Source organism: Coregonus lavaretus (assembly GCF_964263955.1).
Source record: "Coregonus lavaretus genome assembly, chromosome: 1".
Classification (NCBI taxonomy): Eukaryota; Metazoa; Chordata; class Actinopteri; order Salmoniformes; family Salmonidae; genus Coregonus; species Coregonus lavaretus.
In genome coordinates this window covers 73245346-73254481 of record NC_139988.1, presented here as the reverse complement: position 1 = coordinate 73254481, position 9136 = coordinate 73245346, and positions in this window count along the sequence as shown.

Here is a 9136-nt window from a genome sequence, read left to right as displayed (position 1 = left end):
CATCAGCCGGAGGAAGGAGGAGAATATGGTCAGAGGGAGAGTCACTGGGCGATAAAGGGTTTCCCTAGCCATGTGTGTGAAAATATAGTTGATGGGTATTATTGTGACCAGTCTACGTCATTGTAAGTCAAACACTTGTGCAACTAGAGATACACTACATTACCTAAAGTATGTGGACACCTGCTCATCGAATATCTCATTCCAAAATCATGGGCATTAGTATGGACTTGGTCCCCCCTTTGCTGCTATAACAGCCTCCACTCTTCTGGGAAGGCTTTCCACTAGATGTTGAAACATTGCTGCGGGCAATTGCTTCCATTCAGCCACAGGAGCATTAGTGAGGTTGGGCATTGATGTTGGGTGATTAGGCCTGGCTCGCAGTAGGCGTTCCAATTCATCCCAAAGGTGTTCGACGGGGTTGAGGTCAGGGCTCTGTGCAGGCCAGTTAAGTTCTTCCACACCGACCTCGACAAACTATTTCTGTATGGACCTCTGTGTACACGGGGGCATTGTCATACTGAAACAGGAAAGGACCTTCCCCAAACTGTTACCACAAAGTTGGAAGCACAGAATCGTCTAGAATGTCGTTGTATGCTGTAGCGTTAAGATTTCCCTTAACTGGAACTAAGGGGCCTAGCACGAACCATGAAAATCAGCCCCAGACCATTATTCCTCCTCCACCAAACTTTCAAGTTGGCACTATGCATTGGGTCAGGTAGCATTCTCCTGGCATCTGCCAAACCCAGATTTGTCCGTCGGACTGCCAGATGGTGAAGCGTGATTCATCACTCCAGAGAATGCGTTTCCAATGCTCCAGAGTCCAATGGCGGCAAGCTTTACACCACTCCAGCCGACGCTTGGCATTGCGCATGGTAATCTTAGGCTTGTGTGCGGCTGCTTGGCCATGGAAACCCATTTCATGAAGCTCCCGAAGAACAGTTGTTGTACTGACGTTGCTTCCAGAGGCAGTTTGGAACTCGGTAGTGAGTGTTGACAGTTGACCGGAACAGCTCTAGCAGGGCAGGAATTTGACGAACTGACTTGTTGGAAAGGTGGCATCCTATGATGGTGCCACATTGAAAGTCACTGAGCTCTTCAGTAAGGACATTCTACTGCCAATGTTTACCTATGGAGATTGCATGGCTGTGTGCTCGATTTTATACACCTGTCAGCAATGGGTGACAGGTGTATAATAATGTAATAGCCAAATCCACTAATTTGAAGGGGTGTCCACATACTTTTGTATATATAGTGTATATAACACATGCATACTTAAACTGTTTACCTTCTGAGCTGCCTTTTGGAGAGAGAGGGTTGAAGGCTCAGCTGTCTGTGGCGTTCACACAGGCATTGAACTTGATCAGGAAGGCCGCTATGTGCGTGTGCTGTAGAGGAGAGACGTGACAGAGGAGAGAAGAGAGGACAGAAGAGACAGGAGTGGAGTGAGAGAGACAGAGGACATAATTAAAAAATCTTCATGACTTGCCCAAAGAATGATGACATCCACGCTAATACTAGGTCTCTGTCATCACAGTGTAGTTGATGTTATTTTATGTGATGTATGGTTTTCTGTAAGGTTTTGTAAACTAAACAATGCATACGTCTTCTAAAGACTGATGACTTCCAAGCTGTTACATAGGCCACAATGTCACAGCGTACAGTATGTGTTTTGTATGCATTGTCTATGCCTATGTAAAAATCTTATGGCAAACCGTACAGCATGTAAAACGTCTTCAAAGGCCTGATGTTATCTTTGTAGTGACTCACCCCGTTTAAGGCAGCATCACAGATGATCACAATGAGCCAGATATTTCAACTGATGTATAAATGTGAAGAATCCGGTTGGCGTTTCCACTCACTACCAAATATGGTGATGAGAGGAAGCCCAGTGGCGGGCAGTGGGAGAAGATGGAGCTAAATGGATTTGGGCCAACATTCTGCAAATGTTTTCATCGATGAAACATTTGATCGCCATACAGTTTTTCCAAAACTATAATATGTAACAAACAGAGTGGACTGCATTTTGTAGACTTTACCCTTTGCCAAAGTTTCAAAAAATGCATTGTTTAGAAGAAGTGCCAGGGAGAATTGAGTTATTGCACACGTGCACTTCTCAGAGTAGGCGTTCCCTAATGGAAATATGCAAATAAATGCCAGAACGCGCCAATAGGATCTCACTAGCTCGTGCTTATCTCTGCCCACCTGCTTGCTTGTGCTGCCAACTATGATTAATTTGCTCCCATTGGAAACGACAGGCTCTGGTCAATCTTGGTTTAGTTATAAAAATCTTTGGCTGAGTTATGCAGGGAGATGAGGCCTCCTTTGACCTGAGCACTGTCGTCAGCCCCGTGCTCCAGGAGGACAGCATCTCCGTGCAGGTCCTGGGTGCCCGTGTCTCCCTCCTCCTTCATGTCCAAAGACATGTTACCATCACAGTTCTTCTTGGTGGGGATACACACAAACAGATAGATGTGTCATTAAAATGTATGAGAAGCATTTATCGTTATACATATTGCACGGTACTGACAAAAAAAAGCATCCTAGTAGCCTTCAGTCAATCAAACACAATTATTTTTGAAGAGCTATTATGAAAGGCACAGGAAGGAAGACTTACAGTTGAAGTCGGAAGTTTACATACACCTTAGCCAAATACATTTAAACCAAGTTTTTCACAATTCCTGACATTTAATCCTAGTAAAAATTCCCTGTCTTAGGTCAGTTAGGATCACCACTTTATTTTAAGAATGTGAAATGTCAGAGTAATAGTAGAGAGAATGATTTAGTTCAGCTTTTATTTCTTTCGTCACATTCCTAGTGGGTCAGAAGTTTACATACACTCAATTAGTGTTTGGTAGCATTGCCTTTAAATTGTTTAACTTGGGTAAAACATTTCGGGTAGCCTTCCACAAGCTTCCCACAATAAGTTGGGTGAATTTTGGCCCATTCCTCCTGACAGAGCTGGTGTAACTGAGTCAGGTTTGTAGGCCTCCTTGCTCGTACCCGCTTTTTCAGTTCTGCCCACAAATGTTCTATAGGATTGAGGTCAGGGCTTTGTGATGGCCACCCCAATACCTTGACTTTGTTGTCCTTAAGCCATTTGGCCACAACTTTGGAAGTATGCTTGGGGTCATTGTCCATTTGGAAGACCCATTTGCGACCAAGCTTTAACTTCCTGACTGATGTCTTGAGATGTTGCTTCAATATATCCACATAATTTTCCTTCCTCATGATGCCATCTATTTTGTGAAGTGCACCAGTCCCTCCTGGAGCAAAGCACCACCACAGCATGATGCTGCCACCCCCATGCTTCACGGTTGGGATGGTGTTCTTCGGCTTGCAAGCGGACCCCTTTTTCCTCCAAACATAACGATGGTCATTATGGCCAAACAGTTCTATTTTTGTTTCATCAGACCAGAGGACATTTCTCCAAAAGGTACAATCTTTGTCCCAATGTGCAGTTGCAAAACGTAGTCTGGCTTTTTTATGGCGGTTTTGGAGCAGTGGCTTCTTCCTTGCTGAGCGGCCTTTCAGGTTATGTGGATATAGATACTTTTGTACCCGTTTCCTCCAGCATCTTCACAAGGTCCTTTGTTGTTGTTCTGGGATTGATTTGCACTTTTCACACCAAAGTACGTTCATCTCTAGGAGACAGAACGTGTCTCCTTCCTGAGCGGTATGACGGCTGCGTGGTCCCATGGTGTTTATACTTGCGTACTATTGTTTGTACAGATGAACGTGGTACCTTCAGGCATTTGGAAATTGCTCCCAAGGATGAACCAGACTTGTGGAGGTCTACAATTTCTTTTCTGAGGTCTTGGCTGATTTCTTTTGATTTTCCCATGATGTCAAGCAAAGAGGCACGGAGTTTGAAGGTAGGCCTTGAAATACATCCACAGGTACACCTCCAATTGACTCAAATGATGTCAATTAGCCTATCAGAAGCTTCTAAAGCCATTACATCATTTTCTGGAATTTTCCAAGCTGTTTAAAGGCACAGTCAACTTAGTGTATGTAAACTTCTGACCCACTGGAATTGTGATACAGTGAATTATAAGTGAAATAATCTGTCTGTAAACAATTGTTGGATAAATTACTTCTGTCATGCACAAAGTAGATGTCGTAACCGACTTGCCAAAACTATAGTTTGTTAACAAGAAATGTGTGGAGTGGCTGAAAAATGAGTTTTAATGACTCCAACCTAAGTGTATGTAAACTTCCGACTTCAACTGTACCTTGAGCATCAGCAGATCTTTTGGCTATTTGCCCTTGGCTGCAGCATCAAAGAAAGGGGTGAAATTCCACAGGTCAGCTATGTTGACCGATGACCCGTTTCTCACCAGCATCTCAGCGACCTCATAGTGACAGTAGGAGCAGACACACAGGGACACCATTTAGAACACTGAACATTGAATTTACCGTATGTACTTAGTGCAAAACAAAATTCTATGATAAATATGTATTCAATCAATACAGAACTAAAGCCAACTCAGCCAGTAGGGCCAGACAGGTAGTAGGGTGTACTACTCAGACAACACATACCCAAATGTAGAGAGTAAAATATTAAAAAGAGAATCTTTGCATTTAACCAATACATTGTACTAATATACCACTGATTTTCTGCACAGTTTGTCTGTCTTGGATCCTCTCTGCTCAGCAAAGATGTGGGAACTTTGCCTGGTAAAATCAGCAGCTGGTAGCTCCACTGTAGTCAGCTAGGCAGTCAGCTGTAGTCTGCAGCTCCAGCGACAGGAACACACAAGTGGAGTAGGATAAATGGCATGTGATTAACAACGTTAGCTGTCACACTCTAATGAAGTCCATCCCTGTTTAAGTGAGTAGCTAGCAGAGTGTGAAGGGTTGTCTTTCTCGAAGCTGAAGGTGCAGCAGTGGTGGCAGCGTTATTTGGGCGTCAGGAGACTGGAACACACAGGAGGACCTCAGGTAAGTGGCATGTGAAGATAAACGGTAAAATGACACTCACGCTAATTAAGAAGTACGGAGAAAAAAAAATCCCTCTTTGTAGGGCTTCCTCCTGGGCGGCGTCCTGCCATTGTCTCTGTTGCTTCCATTATTATTGCAGATAAGATACCAGCCAATTACAGGCCACCAGGTGGGTAGGTCTGCCACACTGCGTCCGAGTCAAGTCACCTGAATATAACGAAAGCTAACAAAACACAGCACACCTAGTGGCACACAATAACACTGGAGCAGTATTCATAGTTCATAGTTAAATTTACACTCATTGTCCAATAACTACTCACTCTGTCATGTTGAATAGTTATGTTGCAGCTGCGACAGTCACACTTGGATCCATACAGAAAGTAGTCCTGCAGAAGGGAGAGGGAAATGGTACACAAACACAAGTGGTTATCTGAGCATTTTAAAGAAATTATACATGAATGGCATGTCTTTGTTTGAAGCCCACTCACCACGTCAAGGTACAGGCCACGAGTGGATTGTTAGTAGACAAAGACAATGTTAGTTAAGAGCAGATGCGGTAAAGAGATCAATGGAAACGCAGGATGCCGTCATTGGCGCACATTCAACAAATGTCCTTCTCCAATTTTAACTTATTTCGACATGTTTCCTGTTTGTCTCCTACTGAACTCAAGTTACGCTTGAGTGTTCTGGGTGATTCCATCACAGTGTAGTTGTGTTCAGGAACACAAGGGGTGTCCTGAACAGCATAACCAAGATCGATAGAGTCTGACACCACACTTTCCTTACATAAATCCACTGTCACAGCTAGATCATTGTGATGTAGGCCTACATCTGACACAAAAGTAGTATCATCATGCATATCCAGCATCACAGTGAAATCGCTGTGTTCAATGTCTGTATCATCATTATCAACTACCTCTACCTCATCAAGATCCTCAACCTCAGCACAGTAAGTGTGATCATGTGCAGCATCATAAACATTGCCACTTACCTCTATACTTACCTGACTCCTTTGTTTTTCCCTGGGGCCTTGTGACCGCTTTTATAGATGAGCTGGGAAGGGGAAAATGGTGGGCACAGCAGTCCTGGTGAGGCTGACTCTTTCCATGTAATTACAGCAAAACACCAATCTTCAAAGTGATGAGCACAGAGTTGAGAGTGACGGTTGTGTTCCCAATCCATCCGCCTGACATTTTCTACACACTGCTGCAGCCTTGGCCTGGCATGAAACGGAAACCTATGGAAAAGGATGATGTATTTAATAGTAGGCTAGAAAAGGAAGCAATCCTTTTTCTTAGTAGTTGCATAGCGGTTTCAATTTATACTAAACATTTCACAAAGAAAGGCCAACATCGCTGGTGATAAATTAAACAGACCGTGAAATGGTTTTCAGTAAAAGTCCAGTGTCCAAACACAAAATAATGACACAAGAGCGCATTCTTATAGTGTAAGAGGTCCTTAATTGACACTGAAAGGTTGTAGCCTATTCTTTACCCATTTGAAGAGAAAAAAGCCCCCCAGCACGTCATTTATGAGCATGTTTTCATCTGATTTGCCTCAAATAACTTTGCTGTCAGGCAATGTAGACACAATGACCAATGTAACTACACTCAGCCCAATTGTAGCTAATATTAACGAGCTAGCTAGATAGAAAAATATTAATGGTGTTTACCTAGCCAGCTAAGTGATTGTGAAAGCTAACGATATTTAGCTAATGCAAATTTGAAGCAGGCTACTAGCTAACGTTTGCTAGCTAGCTATCCTCAATGACATTGAATGTGGGCTAACCAAGTTAACTATAAGCAAATCACAAGGCAAACTAACAAGATGGCTAAAGTAAACTTTATTAGCTAGTTATTTATTACACAAAATCGATGAGCAACTTGAAATGTTTATGTAATGATATTATTTGGATCCAATCACTTGGGTTACATGCACACAATAATGTGATTATTGTGGATAGTCATATTAATATAATATTTGATTAAAATGTAAATGCTTCGCAAGAAGAATGATTTCCCTATTAATACTGTTTACATGGACACATCTGAAATCAGGCTACCTGATGGCACTCTGATAAATGAAGAAAATCGCCAATCAAAATTGGAATGGGTGGGTGATTGACAGACCTGAAGACCAATCAGATTGAGAGGGCCAGCCCTTTTTACATCTGCCCCTGGATTTCTTGTGGAAATCCACCCATCTTAAAAGGCCTCAATGGGGGGCTTAGTCATGAAATGGCCTAGTCCTATCCGGCAGGACAGGCAGGGGGGCAGAACAGTGAAGGGACCAAACAAGGTCGGGTCCAGTCCTACTGTGCATCTGGCCAAACTAGAAGGGCAGCTGATTACTACTGTCACTTTAGAGAACCATGGGGGCCAGGAGGGTACCGGCTCAAGTGCACGCAAGGGGCTTAGGGACCACCCTGTGAGCGAGATGCACAGGGACACAGAAGCAGTCTTGGGCCACCCCATGGAACGCCAAGGGTTTGGTGAAGGACACTAACTTAGCTGGTGCAGGGCCTCTGGGGCCCATCCGTTGTTGCTGAGTATGGTGCCGGAAGCTGGCCACGGCTGGAGGAGGTGGCTCGCCTACTGCGGCAGAGGAATGTGGCACGCCGCCCACAAATGTTGGTAGCCCACTGGTTGCTGCTAGGATTGGTGACTCTCACCATTGCTGAAGGCGATGGCTCCAATGGTGGAGCAGGTCGGGACCCCTGGCTGAGGCCCATCAGGGATCCGGAGGCAGGGGCTGGCTGGGCCCCAGAGACGAGGTCAGGTGGTTCCCCAGGTGCGAGGGCCAGAGGGTCTTCCAGTGCAGGAGGCGGGCGGCCCCCCTGAACTGGAGACAGCAGGCCCCCCGGGTCAGGGGACTGAGAGCCTAGCAGGGCAGGTAATTCAGGGCCTGACAGGGCAGGTGACTTGGAACCTACTACTAAAACTGAGGACTGCAAGCCAGGTATGACGGGAGGCTGCGAACCTAGCAGAGCAAGGAACTTGTAGCCTAGCGCTAGTATAGGTGACTGGGTGACGGCTGAGGCTGGAGGCAGAAAACTGGCTAGGAGCAGGGACTGCACACCTAGAGGAATAGATTACTCAGAGCCTAGCGGGACAGGAGACCCAGGGCCTAGAACTAGGGCAGGAGGTTTGGCATGTAGCACTGAGGGATTTGACTGCTTGCCAACTGAGGCTGGGGGCTGCGGACCAACTGAGGGCAGAGGCTTCAGACCTAGTGGGGCAGAGAACCTATAGCCTGGCAGAGCAGTGGACTGAGAGACGACTAGAGCTGGAGACAGCGAAACTAGAACGGCTGAAGGCTGGGAGCCTAGTGCTGAGTACTTTGGACCTGACAGGGAAAGTAAACTTAGATGCTACTACTGCAGGGGACTGTGGACTTAGAACGGCAAAGGACTGGGGCCCTAGTAATAAGGCAGCAGTCCACTGACCTAAGCCAGAACAGTGTTAGCCTGCAACTAGGGCCATAGACTGAAGGTCGGGTACAGACAGAAACTGAGAGCCTACTGGGAGGGGTATGTCTGACCAACCGAAGGGGCAGGATACTCCTGACCTACCAAGGAGGCTGGATAGACTGGACCTACTGGGAAGGCAGGGAACTCTAGACTTACTGGGAAGGCAGGCAAGTCTAGAATTACTGGGAAGGCAGGAAACACAAAACCCTAGAGGCAGGGAACTCTAAATCTTGCAGGGAAGCCCAGAACTCTGAATCTACCATGGTGGCAGGGAACTCTGATGACTCTGCTGGGAAGGAAGGGAACTCCGATGACCCTGCCGGGGAAGGAAGGGAACTCTGATGACCCTGCCGGGGAAGGAATGGAACTCTGACCCTACTGTGGAGGCAGGGAACTGGACATCTAGGTCAGGAGGGACATCGGGGTGACTTCTGGTGGGTCACCCATGGAAAGGACTGGATGGTCCCCTGAGGCGAGTTCTGGAATGTCTGGAAGTTGCAGGTCCCTCGAGGCTGGCGCTAGCAGGGGGCCAGCAGGGACCACAGGCCAATGACCGGCAGGTTCCACCAGGTAAGGGCTGACGTGGCCAGGCCAGCAGGAGCGGGCTGAGTCCTTGTGGCCGCAAGCTGAACTTGAAACACCGGAAGGAGCTGATCCCACCTGGCCATGACTGGAGAGGCCCCATTGTCCGGGCTGTCCTTAACCTCTGCAGTAGCTGCAGGCTGT